The 20,609-nt window shown below is 43.9% G+C and overlaps 1 protein-coding gene across 3 annotated transcripts in view; it reads left to right on the forward strand.

The window, feature by feature from the left end:
• The first annotated feature begins 487 nt into the window (after positions 1-487).
• Positions 488-20,609, forward strand: part of LOC110494819 (dystroglycan 1) — a 103,951-nt gene continuing 83,829 nt past the window's right edge. The window contains exons 1-2 of one of the 3 annotated variants that reach the window (XM_036950950.2): positions 1,266-1,452; positions 1,622-1,708. The gene's annotated coding sequence lies outside the window, so the exon portion shown is untranslated. Of the gene's footprint in view, positions 1,149-1,265; positions 1,453-1,621; positions 1,709-20,609 lie in introns of those variants that run through there. The other 2 variants (XM_036950949.2, XM_090206498.1) reach the window with 2 other exon arrangements.

Below are 20,609 nucleotides of genomic sequence, written 5' to 3' on the forward strand. Positions count from 1 at the left end.
AATGGTACCAAGCAAATGCATATCCTTGCTTCAGGGCCTGAACTACAGACATTTAGATTTGTCATTTTAGGAGAACATTTTAAAAAAGGGGCTGATCCTTAAGAGGTTTTTAACAATTTAACAATAGTCATTTAGCAGTTAATTTGGGTTCTTAATAGTGCCAACTGTTGTCAAAAGGGTTTGGTAAATACATTTAATTGATTCAATAGTTGACTGATCGATTGGATTATTAATTATTAATTATCACATGTAATTGAATGGGATCTTTGGTTTCCATTCTATTAGATTCTACTGTATTCTATTCTATTCAATCCTATTCTAGGCTAATCATGTTCATGTGTTTGAGTCACTGTGGTAACGGTCTGAAATACTATGCATATTTCTCAATTATTATTTTCCACTAGGCTGCTGCTTAATGTCAGACTATTTTAGAGAACGGTGGAAATAAGGTGGACAGACAATTTGGGGCAGAGTAATTCTAGGCGCTACCTCCCTCCCACTCAGGCCAGTGGAGTGGAGGAGAATTCATTCCTAAAGGGCTGGCTCTGGCTCCTCGGACACAGCTCAAAGACGTAGCTAGGAGACATTTGTGTGCGTCTCAGGGAAAGAGAGAGAGAGAGAGAAAGAGATTGAGGGAGAGAGAAAGAGAGGGAGGGAGAGAGAGAGAGAGAGAGAGAGAGAGAGAAAGAGAGGGAGGGAAGGATAGAGCTGGCTAAATGAGTGTAGACCTCTCTAGCTGATCCGGGAGGTGGTTTTGCTACTTAGCCCGTCATGTGATTGCCCTGGGCTTGTTATCCTTCGGTTTTTCTTATTATTTTTTTTGTTGTTAACTTGATTTTCAGAAGCAGCCTACCTACCAGCGCAGAGAAGGCAAGTAGAATAGGACTTGTAATCAAATACCGGTGGTGCGTTTGTTTAGTAGGGTAGGCTGGGGGCTTCTACGGGGTGGTGGACCCGAACACAAGCTTCCTGTGGAGACTCACTACCATCTAGCAGAGACGACAGCGGAACACCTTTAATACTTGTTTGGAGACGTCCAGAGAAGGAGTTCTCTCTCTTCACCTGGGTCGTTGCTGCTGGTTCTTCTTTTCAGTCCTTCTACAAAGAAGAGGATTTCAAGGAATATAATATATGCCACAGATTAAAAGGTCAGTTTCCGATATAATAAAGGCTTCATATTTAAAAAAAAACAACAACAACATAAAAATCAATCTCTGCTCCTGTCTTCTATGTGGCGTTGATGTTTCTTGGATCTACTGATCTAGTCTGCCGGCTCTGTCAGTGAAAGTGTTTGGGAATAGGGAGAACACTCGAGGAGGAGAGAGCGATCATTCTTATTCTCCCTTCTGTGGATACAAACAGGAGAGGAACGGGCAAGTCAACATGCCATTCAGTTTGAGCATTTACACATTTAGCCAAGCAAACTAATGTGAATTCGGTGAATGCAATCGGGTAAGTGTATATACGGATAGCTAATTGGTGCATTTTTATTAAGCTACAGAACGGCACAAAACTTGCCCAAGCCATAGCCAGATATCTGTCTGTAGCTATCTAGCATTGTCCGAGGTGGGTCCTCCTAGATGGCTATTAAAACCTTGTATTCTGCCTGCTGCTATTTCAGACCTCACTGTGTTGCCCTTCGCAGCTGCCGGTGTTAGTCACGTCGCTGCTGGCCCGTTTCATGGCTCTCAAACTGGCCTAAAAACAGGTGCATATGTGCAAGGATATATGTGGTGACTGTACGAGATGGTATGCGCTAACGTACTGTATGTAGTTAGCTAATAACACTTGTTTTTTTGGGACTATTTATTTAACCCGATTATCGTGTGTTTCTATGCTGTTACTATAGTTCTATCGGTATCCCACTGAAACACTAGGACTGTACAGTGAGATTTGCAAGGTGAAGTTATGGCTAGCGATTTAACTTTTTGTTATTTCAGCATTATTGCAATTCTACTTTTCATGGCCTGCCTTGGACATGTTGTTTACCCTTAGCCTACTATACCGTCTAATAGTTTACTAGATCTCATTACATTAACTATGCGTTATATCATGTTAGGTTAGATTAGCTGAGTAGACTAATACTTTTCCCACCTTCTTCATTTAACATATAGATGTAGTTTATATGAATAAATCCTACTAGTTGATCTTATTCTACCCAATGTTATTGCACTATAGCCACCGATTTGCTCAAAACATTTATTAGGTGTCTAGATCCACTTCCACATTAAGGCAGGCTAGTGGAGCCAGTAGCTATTTATTTAATGTAGGTTACAGCTATTTGTTTGCACACATGGGCTTTTCTTGCGTTGTGAGAGAACAGTTTGGGGTACAATTTGGTAACGTTGAATCAAAATATGAGTCCGGATGCGTTAGATTCTGTGCATCACCGCACTGTAACATTTTTTACTGCAATCTTACAATGTAACGCAGTTATCTCGATTCCGCTACTGTTTGATTCCCATCAAAATGCCACACGGTTTGGTTCAATAAGAACAGTGTGTTATAATTGTTTTTACCGGGGGATGTGTTTTTAATATTTGACTCACGTCTCCCTTCTCCATGGAGACGTTTGAAACCTTCCAGCTGGGGTGGTATCTCTAATCTCTGTATGGCCCGGACGCGGAAAAAGATTTCTCTCTGTGTGAGGACAGACCACCATATGTCAGGGAAACATTTATGAAGGCTACGACCATACCACACTTTCATTCTTTAGAAAACCCTTTTGGTTTCAATATGTTTGTGTGGTCCTTTAAAAAAAAAAAAAAATCTTGATAACATCACACTTGTTTTTTTGTTTTTTTTAAATCTTTCGAGGTATTTGTGTGTGAGTCTCTCTGGTATTTTTACATGACCTATCTGAGTGTTTTTCCCCTGAGGTGCAATAAAACACTTAGGAATATAAATAGATTATTTTTTAAATTACCCAATAGACCCTTGTATGTTTGTTTATTGTTCTGATTCACTGGGAGGTGTTGGTCCAAAATTATTCATAACCTATTTAGTCATAGATACTTGAAACCTTGGCGGTTTGCCTGTTAGGAGTGGCACTGCATTCTGAAGCTTAAGCTGTTTCTAATGAAGCTTTAGAAACCGGGTGGTTCCAGCCCCGAATGCTGATTTGACTGACAGCTGTGGTATACGAGACCATATACCATGGGTATGACAAAACATGTTGTTTTTATTGCTCCAATTACTTTAGTAACCAGTTTATAATAGCAATAAGGGCACCTCAGGGGTTTAAAATAAGGCCCGAGGGGGTGTGGCCAATATACCACAGCTAAGGGCTGGTCTTACCCACAGCGCATTGTGGAGTGCCTGGATACAGCCCATAGCCGTTGTATACTTGGTCATGTACCACAAACCCCCAAGGTGCCTTATTGCTAATATAAACTGGTTACCAATGTAATTAGTGCAGTAAAAAAAAAAAAGTGATTCCAATGGTATGATATTTTTATTTAACTAGGCAAGTCAGTTAAGAACAAACTCTTATTTTCAATGACGGCCTAGTGGGTTAACTGCCTGTTCAGGGGCAGAACGACAGATTTGTACTTTGTCATCTCGGGGATTTGAACTTTCAACCTTTCGGTAACTAGTCCAATAGCTCTAACCACTAGGCTACCCTGCCTCCCCAATATACTGTGTCTCCGGCTGTCAGCCAATCAGCATTCAGGGCTTGAAAACCCCCAGTTTATAATAATGAACAACTAGCCTTTGCCGAATAGTTAAAAAAAAAATACATTTTAAGAAGATCAATTGTAGAAATAGGCGGGGTTTATGAGTTTGTGGCTGTGGTAACAAGTGACAACCAGGTACAACTCCGATATATAATGTTTTTTTTTTTCTTAAAGTTTCCGGGATGTAACATGTCCTACTTATATCAGTACAACCCGTAACATCCTAATCATTACGAATATTCTATTAGATCAAATAAGTCACACATAGCGAATAAGCTATACATTTTTTGGGGGGGTTAACCAAATTCGACACTTTCATTGACACTCTAAACAAAATCTCCTTACTTGGTGAGTGAAAAAAATAAAAAAATAAATGGCAACACTTCCATCTTAACTCCTCCTCCACATTTACCGGATTGGTTGAACAATGCAGAAGAGAAACTCCCACAACAGTTTTTATTTTTCTTCTCCTTGTCGTCAAGACCAGTATGTATGTAGGGGATCTATTTTCAGGTGTTTCTTCTACGTTTGCTACGCTAGGTTATATATTGAGAGACAAGACGTTTATACAATTATGTCCTCTTGTCCTATTTTCAGATGTTTACATTTTTTAAATTTATTTATTGGTTTGTGGCTCTCCACTTTCTGTGTTTTGTTTTTTACATCTGGAAACAAGATAAGGTATTTGGTTTGGCCATTCATTTCTATACCTTCACTATTTGATGAAACAACATTGATGTAGTGCCTCAGAGCTGCGCTGTAATTAAATAATCAATGGGAAGTGCTTTTAGTAGAGACTTGGAATGCATTCTGGACACTGAAAACAGTGCACAAGTCCCAAACAGCACCCCTATTCCCTTTACAACACACAGGGGGCTCTGGTCAAAAGTAGTGCTTTATGTAGTAGGGAATAGACTGCCGTTCGGACCACAGTAAATGTCTCACTTGCAAACAGCACACAGATTAGTAGTACCACCTCTCCATGACCCTAGTACATCATGTAGTAATATAGTAGTACCACCTCTCCATGACCCTAGTACATCATGTAGTAATATAGTAGTACCACCTCTCCATGACCCTAGTACATCATGTAGTAATATAGTAGTACCACCTCTCCATGACCCTAGTACATCATGTAGTAATATAGTAGTACCACCTCTCCATGACCCTAGTACATCATGTAGTAATATAGTAGTACCACCTCTCCATGACCCTAATACATCATGTAGTAATATAGTAGTACCACCTCTCCATGACCCTAGTACATCATGTAGTAATATAGTAGTACCACCTCTCCATGACCCTAGTACATCATGTAGTAATATAGTAGTACCACCTCTCCATTACCCTAGTACATCATGTAGTAATATAGTAGTACCACCTCTCCATTACCCTAGTACATCATGTAGTAATATGTGGCCGGATGTGATGCAGCCTGGATCTTTCTGTGAGCGGTAGCAGCTGTTGTCTTGTTTTATCTTCCTGTGAGAGGTAGCAGCTGTCATCTTGTTTTATCTTCCTGTGAGAGGTAGCAGCTGTCGTCTTGTTTTATCTTCCTGTGAGAGGTAGCAGCTGTCGTCTTGTTTTATCTTTCTGTGAGAGGTAGCAGCTGTCGTCTTGTTTTATCTTTCTGTGAGAGGTAGCAGCTGTCGTCTTGTTTTATCTTTCTGTGAGAGGTAGCAGCTGTCATCTTGTTTTATCTTCCTGTGAGAGGTAGCAGCTGTCGTCTTGTTTTATCTTTCTGTGAGAAGTAGCAGCTGTTGTCTTGTTTTATCTTTCTGTGAGAAGTAGCAGCTGTTGTCTTGTTTTATCTTCCTGTGAGCGGTAGCAGCTGTCGTCTTGTTTTATCTTTCTGTGAGAAGTAGCAGCTGTTGTCTTGTTTTATCTTCCTGTGAGAAGTAGTAGCTGTTGTCTTGTTTTATCTTCCTGTGAGAAGTAGTAGCTGTCGTCTTGTTTTATCTTCCTGTGAGAGGTAGCAGCTGTCGTCTTGTTTTATCTTTCTGTGAGAAGTAGCAGCTGTCATCTTGTTTTATCTTTCTGTGAGCGGTAGCAGCTGTTGTCTTGTTTTATCTTCCTGTGAGCGGTAGCAGCTGTCGTCTTGTTTTATCTTCCTGTGAGAGGTAGCAGCTGTCGTCTTGTTTTATCTTCCTGTGAGAGGTAGCAGCGGTCGTCTTGTTTTATCTTCCTGTGAGCGGTAGCAGCTGTCGTCTTGTTTTATCTTCCTGTGAGCGGTAGCAGCTGTCGTCTTGTTTTATCTTCCTGTGAGCGGTAGCAGCTGTTGTCTTGTTTTATCTTTCTGTGAGCGGTAGCAGCTGTCGTCTTGTTTTATCTTCCTGTGAGAAGTAGCAGCTGTCGTCTTGTTTTATCTTCCTGTGAGAGGTAGCAGCTGCTGTCTTGTTTTATCTTCCTGTGAGAGGTAGCAGCTGTTGTCTTGTTTTATCTTCCTGTGAGCGGTAGCAGCGGTCTTCTTAGGCAGCACCACTTTCTCAATGCGTCCCAAATACCACCCTATTCCCTATATAGTGCACTACTATTGACCAAGGTCCCATTCTAAAGTAGTGCACTATATACGATATAGTGTGCTATTTGGTTCACTGCCTTCATCTGCTGAAGTACACACAGGGCTGTGTAATAGTCCACACTTCAGCTGCGTCTGGAGCCTAACCTACATGTTCCTGCTCTGTTGCCTGTAAATAACCTGCGGTGGGTTGTCTTAAATGGTACGGGGAAAGGTTTAGGAGCGAGTCATGCATGCCCCTTTAATGATCAGTCTGCGGTGTTGCAGTGAAGCAAAAGAAAACAACAAAGCTACTGGATCCAGAAGGAAAAGAAGGAAGATTCGGACATTTCAGTAGGAAAGTGAAGCAATAGCAACAAATGTACAAATGTAGCTCCACCTGTGATAATGTGGAAGTACTTGCATCCCCTTTTTCCCTCACTCTTTTCAGAACATAAAGTTGTACAACTTTAGTGATAGTTTGAAAAGGTACCGTAGCTGTATTCTTCCAACTAAAAGGGTTCCTTGAAGGTCATTTTGTTGGGTGAAAAAAATAAATATACATTCTACCCGAACCCTTTATATAATTACATAATAGTGGGTTCTTATATTTGTCTGATTTCGCACATGCACAAGTGTGTATTAATACGTATGTGTGAATTGGAAATGTTTTGTTTGTTTGGTTGGTTGTTGCATGCATTACCTCTCCCTGAGACACCCTCAGAGAGTGGTGTGACTGCCAGGGTCTGCCATTATCAATGACAACCCTTGGGCAATTAGGGTTAGGTCTAAGTGCCTTTCTCAAGTGCATATCGACAGATTCTCGGTTACTGGTCTAACGCTCTAACCGCTAGGCTACCTGCCGCCTCGATGCTTCTAGGTAAAACATGTTGTATTGATTTAAAAGGAGGATTCAAACTGGAGTTCTGTAGATAATATGACTCTTTCTGTAGGTTAGGATAGGACTAGTTCTGTAGGTAATAGGACTCGTTCTGTAGGTTAGGATAGGACTAGTTCTGTAGGTAATAGGACTCGTTCTGTAGGTTAGGATAGGACTAGTTCTGTAGGTAATAGGACTCGTTCTGTAGGTTAGGATAGGACTAGTTCTGTAGGTAATAGGACTCGTTCTGTAGGTTAGGATAGGACTAGTTCTGTAGGTAATAGGACTCGTTCTGTAGGTTAGGATAGGACTAGTTCTGTTCTTTAATATGACTCGTTCTGTAGGTAATAGGACTTGTTCTGTAGATAATAGGACTCGTTCTGTAGGATAGGACTTGTTCTGTGGATAATAGGACTCGTTCTGTAGGATAGGACTTGTTCTGTGGATAATAGGACTCGTTCTGTAGGTCAGAATGGGACTAGTTCTGTAGGTAATAGTACCCGTTCTGTAGGTAATAGGACTCGTTCTATAGATAATAGGATTCGTTGTATAGGTAGTAGGACTCGTTCTGTAGGTTAGGATAGGACTAGTTCTGTAGGTAATAGGACTCGTTCTGTAGATAATAGGACTCGTTCTGTAGGTAATAGGAGTCGTTCTGTAGGTAATAGGACTCGTTCTGTAGGTAATAGGACTTGTTCTGTAGGTTAGGATATGACTAGTTCTGTAGGTAATATGAATCATTCTGTAGGTTAGGATATGACTAGTTCTGTAAGTAATATTGGACTCGTTCTGTAGGTAATAGGACTTGTTCTGTAGGTTAGGATATGACTAGTTCTGTAGGTAATAGGACTCGTTCTGTAGGTTAGGATATGACTAGTTCTGTAAGTAATATTGGACTCGTTCTGTAGGTAATAGGACTCGTTCTGTAGGTTAGGATAGGACTAGTTCTGTAGGTAATAGGACTCGTTCTGTAGGTTAGGATAGGACTAGTTCTGTAGGTAATAGGACTCATTCTGTAGGTTAGGATAGGACTAGTTCTGTAGGACCCGTTCTGTAGGTAATAGGACTCGTTCTGTAGGTAATAGAATTCGTTCTGTAGGTAATAGGACTTTTCAAATGGTGCACAGACAGACTTGTTTGTAGGGCCGGGACGATACCAGTATTGGGATACTCGTTAGTATCGTAGCAAGGAAACAAAACATGCAGTGAACGTGACTTCTTTAAGAAAACAGTAGGGACCTCACGATTCTATATGTATTGCGATTACTGTGATTTCATTGCGATTCGATGTTCTGAACATACTAACATGCTAAGCATATGTCTGCTGCAGATGGACAAGAGAGAGCGAGAGCCATGAGAAAATGATCAATCGTGGAAATAAAATGGCTGCAAACTAATTATCTCCCTATTTTAAAAAGAAAACGGAGAACAAGCTATGAAGGAAAAATGTTTTGTTTCAGACACATCCAACTGTCACAAAAATAATATTGCGATATTGTCAAAACGATACGATATATCGTCAAAAATATCCTGATATGTAACCATATACACCCCCCCCCCCCACCCCCACCCCCACCCCCCCAAGTCAAAGAAAAACAGCCCTAATGTTGGAAACAGACATCATTATTTTGTCAGCCTTTTCCAATCTACAGACAATATTCTACATCATACAGCAGGTTTTTAACGGAACAAATAGTTTGCTCTGCTTCATATTTGTCTTTTTAGCCATGGGGGGGGAAAAAATATTGTGATGCTTCTATTGTCCCTATCCCTACTGGTTTGTTTTCCAAGGCCTGATGTAGACATATTGTTTTTTGTTGTTTACATGTTGTTGTTTACTTTGTACTGTAGGCTAAACAGTTTATGGCCAAGGCATTTTATAGATTTTTTTATTTTGTATCTGTCTCTGCTAATCAATATTCCTTCAAAACATTTTTACATGTTTTTTTTTAATACCTTAACTTAGGTTTATTCAATACCTTTTTCAAAATGATTAGTGGACAGTGTGCTTTTTTTTTTATAGGCAGACTAAGCACAAAGGCGGGACCGCTATTGGCTGAAACAGCAATAGTTTGCATTTGCTCTGATGTTCCAAACAGTGTGTTCATTGTAGCCGTAAAAGTAGGCTGAGGCCTACTCAACCATAGTTGAGACATCAATCTGACAGAAGACTTTCTTTGTCTCCCACTTAACAAAAATGTGGATAAAGCATTTTCAGACATCTACAATTGTTCTCTTGTTTTTTATGATTCATCCTGCTTCTTTTATAGAATAACAAAAGCTACACAACTCTGAAAGGTCTATTGAAGCATGCAGTCAACACTCAAACCCCAACATTTTGACGTAAACAATTAGCCTAGCTAACTAGGCTAAACTTCCATACGGTATCTGTAAGAAGTGGCTAGTTGTTAAAGCAGACATATGCTCGATCTGTGTCATTCTCGTCTATTGTCGTTGTGTCTGTGTGTAACGTCCTGATTGTGTGTTTAGGAGTCATTACAACCATCTTATCCTATATTATCTGATCTCATAATTCTCTCTATAGATAATCCGCCATAACTAATATTCTTTAACTGAGAGCAGCTTTTACCACGAGCCTCTGTCAACAGTGACAAGCTCAACAGGAGTCGTGTAGTGAGATGTTTAATTCCACAGCACTGCACACAGGCAATGCATAGAGGTGCTTTTTGATGTCTCTGAATGGCCCTGTTTGTTGAAGTGGATGAGTGTGTGTGTGTTGAACTAGGTGTCATGAGGGGGGGGGGGGGGGGGGGTCAGGAGGGGAGGTGTCAGGAGGAGGGGGGTGGTGTTAGGAGGAGGAGGGTGTCAGGAGGAGGGGGGTGTAAGGAGGGGGGGTGTCAGGAGGAGGAGGGTGTCAGGGGGGGGGGGGGTGTAAAGGAGGGGGGGGGGTGTCAGGAGGAGGAGGGTGTCAGGAGGAGGGGGTGTCAGGAGGAAGAGGTTTGTTAGGAGGGGGTATCAGGAGGGGTGTCAGGGCGGGTAGTTGTGTGATTCTGGGCCTCATCTTATCCCAAGATATCCTTATCCCAAGATATCCTTATCCCAAGACATCCTTATCACATTCAACATGTTCTAACGTAAAGTAAATTTTTATTAGTTGACTCTTTTTTTTCTTCTCTTCTCTTGCGGCTACTTCCCCAAAACACACCAAGCCCCGCCCCCCTGTCACTCAAACAGCTCAGCCCCTCCTCTTTTCTCTTAGTCACTATTAGTTTGCATGCTGTTCTGTTAGGTCATGCAGTCAAACCCCGATTTTGGTCCAAACAAGGAACAACGCTGCTTTCATCTTTTTGCTTTTTAATAGGCACGTTCCACACTGCACCTTAGCCCAGGGCTTAAGCGAGTGTGATCACACTTGTACATTGTAAAGTGGGATAGCACCAACTTTAGCCCGGTGCTAGCAGGCTGTGCTCTGGAGCAGGGTTAGCCCTAAAAAAAACACACGGTGCCAAAATAGCCGGTGTGAAAACAACACCGAGAATGTGTTCAATCACAAAAGCAGCACTTTCACTGAATTTACATATGCTGGTGATGGCTATAATACGTTGTGTGCATTATGCTGGTGATGGCTATAATACGTTGTGTGCATTATGCTGGTGATGGCTATAATACGTTGTGTGCATTATGCTGGTGATGGCTATAATACGTTGTGTGCATTATGCTGGTGATGGCTATAATACGTTGTGTGCATTATGCTGGTGATGGCTATAATACGTTGTGTGCATTATGCTGGTGATGGCTATAATACGTTGTGTGCATTATGCTGGTGATGGCTATAATACGTTGTGTGCATTATGCTGGTGATGGCTATAATACGTTGTGTGCATTATGCTGGTGATGGCTATAATACGTTGTGTGCATTATGCTGGTGATGGCTATAATACGTTGTGTGCATTATGCTGGTGATGGCTATAATACGTTGTGTGCATTATGCTGGTGATGGCTATAATACGTTGTGTGCATTATGCTGGTGATGGCTATAATACGTTGTGTGCATTATGCTGGTGATGGCTATAATACGTTGTGTGCATTATGCTGGTGATGGCTATAATACGTTGTGTGCATTATGCTGGTGATGGCTATAATACGTTGTGTGCATTATGCTGGTGATGGCTATAATACGTTGTGTGCATTATGCTGGTGATGGCTATAATACGTTGTGTGCATTATGCTGGTGATGGCTATAATACGTTGTGTGCATTATGCTGGTGATGGCTATAATACGTTGTGTGCATTATGCTGGTGATGGCTATAATACGTTGTGTGCATTATGCTGGTGATGGCTATAATACGTTGTGTGCATTATGCTGGTGATGGCTATAATACGTTGTGTGCATTATGCTGGTGATGGCTATAATACGTTGTGTGCATTATGCTGGTGATGGCTATAATACGTTGTGCATTATGCTGGTGATGGCTATAATACGTTGTGTGCATTATGCTGGTGATGGCTATAATACGTTGTGTGCATTATGCTGGTGATGGCTATAATACGTTGTGTGCATTATGCTGGTGATGGCTATAATACGTTGTGTGCATTATGCTGGTGATGGCTATAATACGTTGTGTGCATTATGCTGGTGATGGCTATAATACGTTGTGTGCATTATGCTGGTGATGGCTATAATACGTTGTGTGCATTATGCTGGTGATGGCTATAATACGTTGTGTGCATTATGCTGGTGATGGCTATAATAAGTTGTGTGCATTATGCTGGTGATGGCTATAATACGTTGTGTGCATTATGCTGGTGATGGCTATAATACGTTGTGTGCATTATGCTGGTGATGGCTATAATACGTTGTGTGCATTATGCTGGTGATGGCTATAATACGTTGTGTGCATTATGCTGGTGATGGCTATAATACGTTGTGTGCATTATGCTGGTGATGGCTATAATACGTTGTGTGCATTATGCTGGTGATGGCTATAATACGTTGTGTGCATTATGCTGGTGATGGCTATAATACGTTGTGTGCATTATGCTGGTGATGGCTATAATACGTTGTGTGCATTATGCTGGTGATGGCTATAATACGTTGTGTGCATTATGCTGGTGATGGCTATAATACGTTGTGTGCATTATGCTGGTGATGGCTATAATACGTTGTGTGCATTATGCTGGTGATGGCTATAATACGTTGTGTGCATTATGCTGGTGATGGCTATAATACGTTGTGTGCATTATGCTGGTGATGGCTATAATACGTTGTGTGCATTATGCTGGTGATGGCTATAATACGTTGTGTGCATTATGCTGGTGATGGCTATAATACGTTGTGTGCATTATGCTGGTGATGGCTATAATACGTTGTGTGCATTATGCTGGTGATGGCTATAATACGTTGTGTGCATTATGCTGGTGATGGCTATAATACGTTGTGTGCATTATGCTGGTGATGGCTATAATACGTTGTGTGCATTATGCTGGTGATGGCTATAATACGTTGTGTGCATTATGCTGGTGATGGCTATAATACGTTGTGTGCATTATGCTGGTGATGGCTATAATACGTTGTGTGCATTATGCTGGTGATGGCTATAATACGTTGTGTGCATTATGCTGGTGATGGCTATAATACGTTGTGTGCATTATGCTGGTGATGGCTATAATACGTTGTGTGCATTATGCTGGTGATGGCTATAATACGTTGTGTGCATTATGCTGGTGATGGCTATAATACGTTGTGTGCATTATGCTGGTGATGGCTATAATACGTTGTGTGCATTATGCTGGTGATGGCTATAATACGTTGTGTGCATTATGCTGGTGATGGCTATAATACGTTGTGTGCATTATGCTGGTGATGGCTATAATACGTTGTGTGCATTATGCTGGTGATGGCTATAATACGTTGTGTGCATTTTGCTGGTGATGGCTATAATACGTTTTATTCATTATGTTTGATAAGTCAATTTATATCATCTAATCCTTCCATTTTGAGGACAGAAACCAAAATGTTTTAATTTGTGCGAAAACATTGGTTGCTATGACTTACAAAAGTGGTTGCTATGACTTACAAAAGTGGTTGCTATGACTTACAAAAGTGGTTGCTATGACTTACAAAAGTGGTTGCTATGCCTTACAAAAGTGGTTGCTATGACTTACAAAAGTGGTTGCTATGCAGGCTGGCTAATGTCTTCTCACTTTAAAAAAAAAAACTAAAGCTACAAACTCTACAGCTGGAAGGGCAGAAAACGCTCCATTTCCCTCTGTTTTCATAGCTTTTCCATTGACATTTAATTTTAATAATCCATGATAATAATACTGTTGACAGCATTCTCTGTACAGGGGCGAGATCAACATAAGAAAAATAAAAGTGAAACATTTCTTTCTGATGTTGGACAGGTAAACAGCAAGGTTTATACAAACCGTCACTGTTGGAAATCGATTGCCAGGCCAGAAGCAGAGGACTTCACGTCTTAATACATACCTTCTTGTTTAGAACAGTGGTCATGTGTCAGAGATAACATGTCGGCTGTTTTGTTTGTCCGTTTATTCTAGGGCTTTGGAATACCAGTGTGAATACTTAGCCCAGGGCTAACAAATGCTTGTGTGAACACATGCTAAACTAGCTCAGGGCAAGTCTAGCCTGGGGGATAAGATAGCCTGGGGACGGCTTAGCCCTGGGCCAGTCTAGCCTGGGGGATAAGATAGCCTGGGGACGGCTTAGCCCTGGGCCAGTCTAGCCTGGGGGATAAGATAGCCTGGGGACGGCTTAGCCCTGGGCCAGTCTAGCCTGGGGGATAAGATAGCCTGGGGACGGCTTAGCCCTGGGCCAGTCTAGCCTGGGGGATAAGATAGCCTGTGGACGGCTTAGCCCTGGGCCAGTCTAGCCTGGGGGATAAGATAGCCTGTGGACGGCTTAGCCCTGGGCCAGTCTAGCCTGGGGGATAAGATAGCCTGGGGACGGCTAAGCCCGGGGCCAGTCTAGCCTGGGGGAGAAGATAGCCTGGGGTGTAACTATCGTGTAACTCTATCCTGGATGGACAATAAAGTTATATTCTATTATTGGGACCGTTGGTAGGTTGAGTAGTATAGACCAGCTCATTCTCTGTTCTCTGGTGGGGGCTAAGCAATGTCATCTTCCACCTGGCAGACATGAGCCTCTGCTTCCATCCCAATGGCGCTGTAAAGTGAAATAGAGTCCCGTTTGGTACGTTGCCTCGTCAATAGAGATGGGGCAGCAGAGGACCAGGCTATGCTACTTCTCACAGTTAAACAGCTCTGCTTTCACACTGACCTGTGTCTCTTTACACTTAAAACGAGGAACAATGTCCTCTATTTGAGAGTTTTACTTTACTCAGTGATTCGTTGTCACCCCCCCCCTCCCCTCCCCTCCCCTCCCCCCAACATACACATAGGCTACGCACGCGTGGACAGACACGCACATACACACAGTCCTCTATTGGTTCAAACACACTCACACATTGACACAGCCTAAGTGAAGGCTTTCGTCCGGACACACCAGACACAGAGAAAGACCCAGCATGCATCAGTTTAAAAGAGCTAGTGATGATTCGGGTGTTAAAGAGAGTCTGTGGTGCGACGTTACCAAGGCGACACTCCACCTTAACTCCACATTTAGTGGATTGGAGAAGAGATACACACCCGTTTGTTTGTCTCTTCAGGACCAGAAAGAAAGGTTTTTACTTTTTCTTTTTTTTTGTCTCTGTTATGTTAGGTTAGTGAAGGTCAGACAGAACGGGCCCTGTGTTTACTGTGAAAGCCTCCTCACAGAACGCAGATGACAACACGCATTCCTTCAATCAAAACATCAGTAGTCACAATGCTGCCTGAGATGACTCACCGAACTGCACCGCGCAGCGCTAGGTTGAGGCCTTTCTTGCTTACGTTGGAGAGACAGAGTGACGTTCAAAGGATTGAAATGTCTAGATTGATTTTCACCTGGAAGGAAGGTGGTGTAATGTTTAAATCTTAGAAAGACACTATCCCTGTATAGCTGACTCACAACCATTTACTGGGGGGGGGGTGGTCTTCCTACTGATTTGACTAGCCTGTGTTGGTGGGCATTGCCAGGGCTAGGGGTGGGTGTGTAAACCAGGGCTAGGGGTGGGTGTGTAAACCAGGGTTAGGGGTGGGTGTGTAAACCAGGGCTGGGGGTGGGTGTGTAAACCAGGGCTAGGGGTGGGTGTGTAAACCAGGGCTAGGGGTGGGTGTGTAAACCAGGGCTGGGGTTGGGTGTGTAAACCAGGGCTAGGGGTGGGTGTGTAAACCAGGGCTAGGGGTGGGTGTGTAAACCAGGGCTGGGATTGGGTGTGTAAACCAGGGCTAGGGGTGGGTGTGTAAACCAGGGCTAGGGGTGGGTGTGTAAACCAGGGCTGGGGTTGGGTGTGTAAACCAGGGCTAGGGGTGGGTGTGTAAACCAGGGCTGGGGGTGGGTGTGTAAACCAGGGCTAGGGGTGGGTGTGTAAACCAGGGCTGGGTGTGGGTGTGTAAACCAGGGCTAGGGGTGGGTGTGTAAACCAGGGCTAGGGGTGGGTGTGTAAACCAGGGCTAGGGGTGGGTGTGTAAACCAGGGATGGGGGTGGGGTGGGTGTGTAACCTGGAAGCCAGGGCTGGGGGTGAGTGTGTAAACTAGGGCTGGGGGTGGGGTGGGTGTGTAACCTGGAAGCCAGGGCTGGGGGTGGGTGTGTAAACTAGGGCTGGCTGCCAGGCAGAGTTGACCCTGACTCTGGCGACTGAAGCAGCACATCCGATGTGCGACGACAGAGACCTTGTTTGATTAGTGGCGATAGGACATTAGCACCTCAGCTATTATGATGGCTAAGACCGTGGCCACTCTAGTGACACATCACACATCATGTCTGCTTCCCAGATGTACCACATCTACAGACACAGAGGTTGTCTCTTCAACCCTTACAAGAAGCATTGTTACAGTAGCAGAATAACGATGTAGTCTGCACGCAGCTAAAGGCTGTGGTGCTTAGCCTAGCTACATTACATTTAGTTTTTAGACTGGGTTGTTTTCTCTCTTAGTGTTTGTGTCTGGCACTGAACATAGATTATTGTGTCAAATGATCTAACTACTAGGCTACACAGAGATCTAACCTATTAGGTTACACAGAGATCTAACCTATTAGGTTACACAGAGATCTAACTACTAGGTTACACAGAGATCTAAGCTACTAGGCTACATAGAGATCTAACCTATTAGGTTACACAGAGATCTAACTACTAGGTTACACAGAGATCTAAGCTACTAGGTTACACAGAGATCTAACCTATTCGGTTACACAGAGATCTAACCTATTAGGTTACACAGAGATCTAATTTCTAGGTTACACAGAGATCTAACTACTAGGCTACACAGAGATCTAACTACTAGGTTACACAGAGATCTAAGCTACTAGGCTACACAGAGATCTAACCTATTAGGTTACACAGAGATCTAACCTATTAGGTTACACAGAGATCTAACTACTAGGTTACACAGAGATCTAAGCTACTAGGTTACACAGAGATCTAAGCTACTAGGCTACACAGAGATCTAACCTATTAGGTTACACAGAGATCTAACCTATTAGGTTACACAGATATCTAACTACTAGGTTACACAGATATCTAAGCTACTAGGTTACACAGAGATATAACCTATTCGGTTACACATAGATCTAACCTATTAGGTTTCACAAAGATCTAACTACTAGGTTACACAGATATCTAACTACTAGGTCACACAGAGATCTAACTACTAGGTTACACAGATATCTAACTACTAGGTTCCACAGAGATCGACCTACTAGGTTACACAGAGATCTAACTACTAGGCTACACAGAGATCTAACCTATTAGGTTACACAGAGATCTAAGCTACTAGGTTACACAGATATCGAACTACTAGGTTACACAGAGATCTAACTACTAGGTTACACAGAGATCAGCCTACTAGGTTACACAGAGATCGACCTACTAGGTTACACAGAGATCGACCTACTAGGTTACACAGAGATCTAAGCTACTAGGTTACACAGAGATCTAAGCTACTAGGTTACACAGAGATCTAACCTATTCGGTTACACAGAGATCGACCTACTAGGTTGCACAGTGATCTAACTACTAGGTTACACAGAGATCGATCTACTAGGTTGCACAGAGATCTAACTACTAGGTTCATATCAGTATAATAGTTTCAGATATCACGTAACACTTTGATGCCTAACAACAAGGACACAGTTCACCACCCAGCCTATAATGTGTATCCTATACCATATTTCTGTGTTCTCAGAGGGGTCTTTTCTGTCAGAGTACCGGATAGCTATCCACGTGGACTCTTTGGCAGTTCAGAAATGTTAAGTTTGTTCTCTTCAGCTCGCCCCAAAGCATTCCATTTCACACACACACACACACACACACACACACACACACACACACACACACACACACACACACACACACACACACACACACACACACACACACACACACACACACACACACACACACACACACATTTCCTGCTAGCTAGGGCAGGTTGTGGCCTCTCTCCCAGTTCAAACAAACCAGGTGTGTTTTCTACATTAAAAGGCCTTCTGCTGTAGTTCCACTTGTGATGTTTTCTGAGGTGAAGCCTAACGTCTTTTCTGAAGTGAAAGCCTAACGTGTTTTCTGAGGTGAAAGCCTAACGTGTTTTCTGAAGTGAAAGCCTAACGTGTTTTCTGAGGTGAAAGCCTAACGTGTTTTCTGAAGTGAAAGTCTAACGTGTTTTCTGAAGTGAAAGCCTAACGTGTTTTCTGAAGTGAAAGTCTAACGTGTTTTCTGAAGTGAAAGCCTAACGTGTTTTCTGAAGTGAAAGCCTAACGTGTTTTCTGAGGTGAAAGCCTAACGTGTTTTCTGAAGTGAAAGTCTAACGTGTTTTCTGAAGTGAAAGCCTAACGTGTTTTCTGAAGTGAAAGTCTAACGTGTTTTCTGAAGTGAAAGCCTAACGTGTTTTTGTCATAGCTACTTTTCGAAGCACTAGCAGACAGCACTCACAGAAATGTGTGTTCTCCTTCTCCAAAACCTTGGGCAATTTTACAGCCTTTTAGAGAACAAAAATACAACAAATAAAATGTTAAAATAAATATGATTGTGTTTTTTCAAAGGGAATAGTTTGTTTGCAAAAACACAGTTTTGTTTTCAGAGAGAGAGAGAGAGAGAGAGAGAGAGAGAGAGAGAGAGAGAGAGAGAGAGAGAGAGAGAGAGAGAGAGAGAGAGAGAGAGAGAGAGAGAGAGAGAGAGAGAGAGAGAGAGAGAGAGAGAGAGAGAGAGAGAGAGAGAGAGAGAGAGAGAGAGAGAGAGAGAGAGAGCTTTTAAAGTTGCAGTAATCCACCCATCCATCTGTAGTCTCTGTTGCGTTGCCCTCGGGCCTCTTCACTCCTCCATGGCATGTCTAAAACCTTCCCACTGTATCTGTCTGTAGGCCAGTACACACTAAACAAAGCAGCTGTTTCAATGGAGTTAGTCTTGTAGACCGCCTCCCACCACAACTCAATGAGAAAGGGGGAAGACTATCTTTCCCTGGTTATTTTAAAGCTCAATTCTATTGTCATCCCCTTGCCTTAAAGGGAACATGGCAAACTGTTTTCTCTGCTTCTGCTCCTGCAGATTAGCACACACACACACACACACACACACACACACACACACACACACACAGATTTCCATCATTGTCTTGAATGCAACAACCAGTCCTACTGCAATATTCTGTAACTGCTCGCTTCTAACTCCTCACTCCTAACTCCTCGCTTCTAACTCCTCGCTTCTAACTCCTCACTCCTAACTCCTCACTCCTTTCTCCTAACTCCTCGCCCCTAACTCCTCGCCCCTAACTCCCCCCTCCTAACTCCCCCCTCCTAACTCCCCCCCTCCTAACTCCCTCGCTCCTAACTCCTCGCTCCTAACTCCCCCGCTCCTATCTCCCTCGCTCCTATCTCCCTCGCTCCTATCTCCTAACTCCCCCCTCCTAACTCCCCCCCTCCTAACTCCCTCGCTCCTAACTCCTCGCTCCTAACTCCCCCCTCCTAACTCCCCCCCTCCTAACTCCCCCCCTCCTATCTCCCTCGCTCCTAACTCCTAACTCCCCCTCTCCTAACTTCTAACTCCTCGCTCCTATCTCCCCCGCTCCTAACTCCCCCCCTCCTAACTCCCCCCCTCCTATCCCCCCCCTAACTCCCCCGCTCCTAACTCCCCCCCTCCTAACTCCCCCCTTCCTATCTCCCCTCTCCTAACTCCCCCGCTCCTAACTCCCCCCTCCTATCTCCCCCCCTCCTAACTCCCCCACTCCTAACTCCCCCCCTCCTATCTCCCCCCTCCTAACTCCCCCCCTCCTAACCCCCCCGCTCCTAACTCCCCCCTCCTATCTCCCCTCCTCCTAACTCCCCCGCTCCTAACTCCCCCCCTCCTATCTCCCCCCCTCCTAACTCCCCCGCTCCTAACTCCCCCGTTCCTAACTCCCCCGCTCCTCGATCCTATCTCCCCCTCCTAACTCCCTCGCTCCTAACTCCTAACTCCCCCCCTCCTATCTCCCTCGCTCCTCTCCCCCACTCCTAACTCCCCCTCTCCTAACTCCTATCTCCTCCTCTCCTAACTCCCCCTCTCCTAACTCCCCCTCTCCTAACTCCTAACTCCCCCGCTCCTATCTCCCTCGCTCCTAACTCCCTCGCTCCTAACTCCTAACTCCCCCTCTCCTAACTCCTAACTCCCTCGCTCCTAACTCCTAACTCCCCCTCTCCTAACTCCTAACTCCCCCGCTCCTATCTCCCTCGCTCCTAACTCCCTCGCTCCTAACTCCTAACTCCCCCTCTCCTAACTCCTAACTCCCTCGCTCCTAACTCCTAACTCCCCCTCTCCTAACTCCTAACTCCCTCGCTCCTAACTCCCCGTCTCCTAACTCCTAACTCCCCCGCTCCTAACTCCTCACTTCTAACTCCCCCTCTCCTAACTCCTAACTCCTCACTTCTAACTCCCCCGCTCCTAACTCCCTCGCTCCTATCAATTTCGCTCCTATCTCCCTCCCTCCTAACTCCTAACTCCCCCGCTCCTATCTCCCTCGCTCCTAACTCCCTCGCTCCTAACTCCTAACTCCCCCTCTCCTAACTCCTAACTCCCTCGCTCCTAACTCCTAACTCCCCCTCTCCTAACTCCTAACTCCCTCTCTCCTAACTCCCTCGCTCCCAACTCCCCCTCTCCTAACTCCTAACTCCCCCGCTCCTAACTCCTCACTCCTCACTCCTAACTCCTCACTCCTAACTCCTAACTCCCCCTCTCCTAACTCCTAACTCCTCACTCCTAACTCCCCCGCTCCTAACTCCTAACTCCTCGCTCCTAACTCCCCCTCTCCTAACTCCTAACTCCCCGCTCCTAACTCCTAACTCCTCACTCCTAACTCCTCACTCCTAACTCCTAACTCCTAACTCCTCACTCCTAACTCCCCCTCTCCTAACTCCTCACTCCTAACTCCTAACTCCCCCTCTCCTAACTCCTAACTCCTCGCTCCTAACTGGTCAGATAACACCGCTATTGCATCTTTCTTTA

This window comes from Oncorhynchus mykiss, chromosome 17 (assembly GCF_057628025.1).
Source record: "Oncorhynchus mykiss isolate SJ-2025 chromosome 17, ASM5762802v1, whole genome shotgun sequence".
Taxonomy (NCBI): Eukaryota; Metazoa; Chordata; class Actinopteri; order Salmoniformes; family Salmonidae; genus Oncorhynchus; species Oncorhynchus mykiss.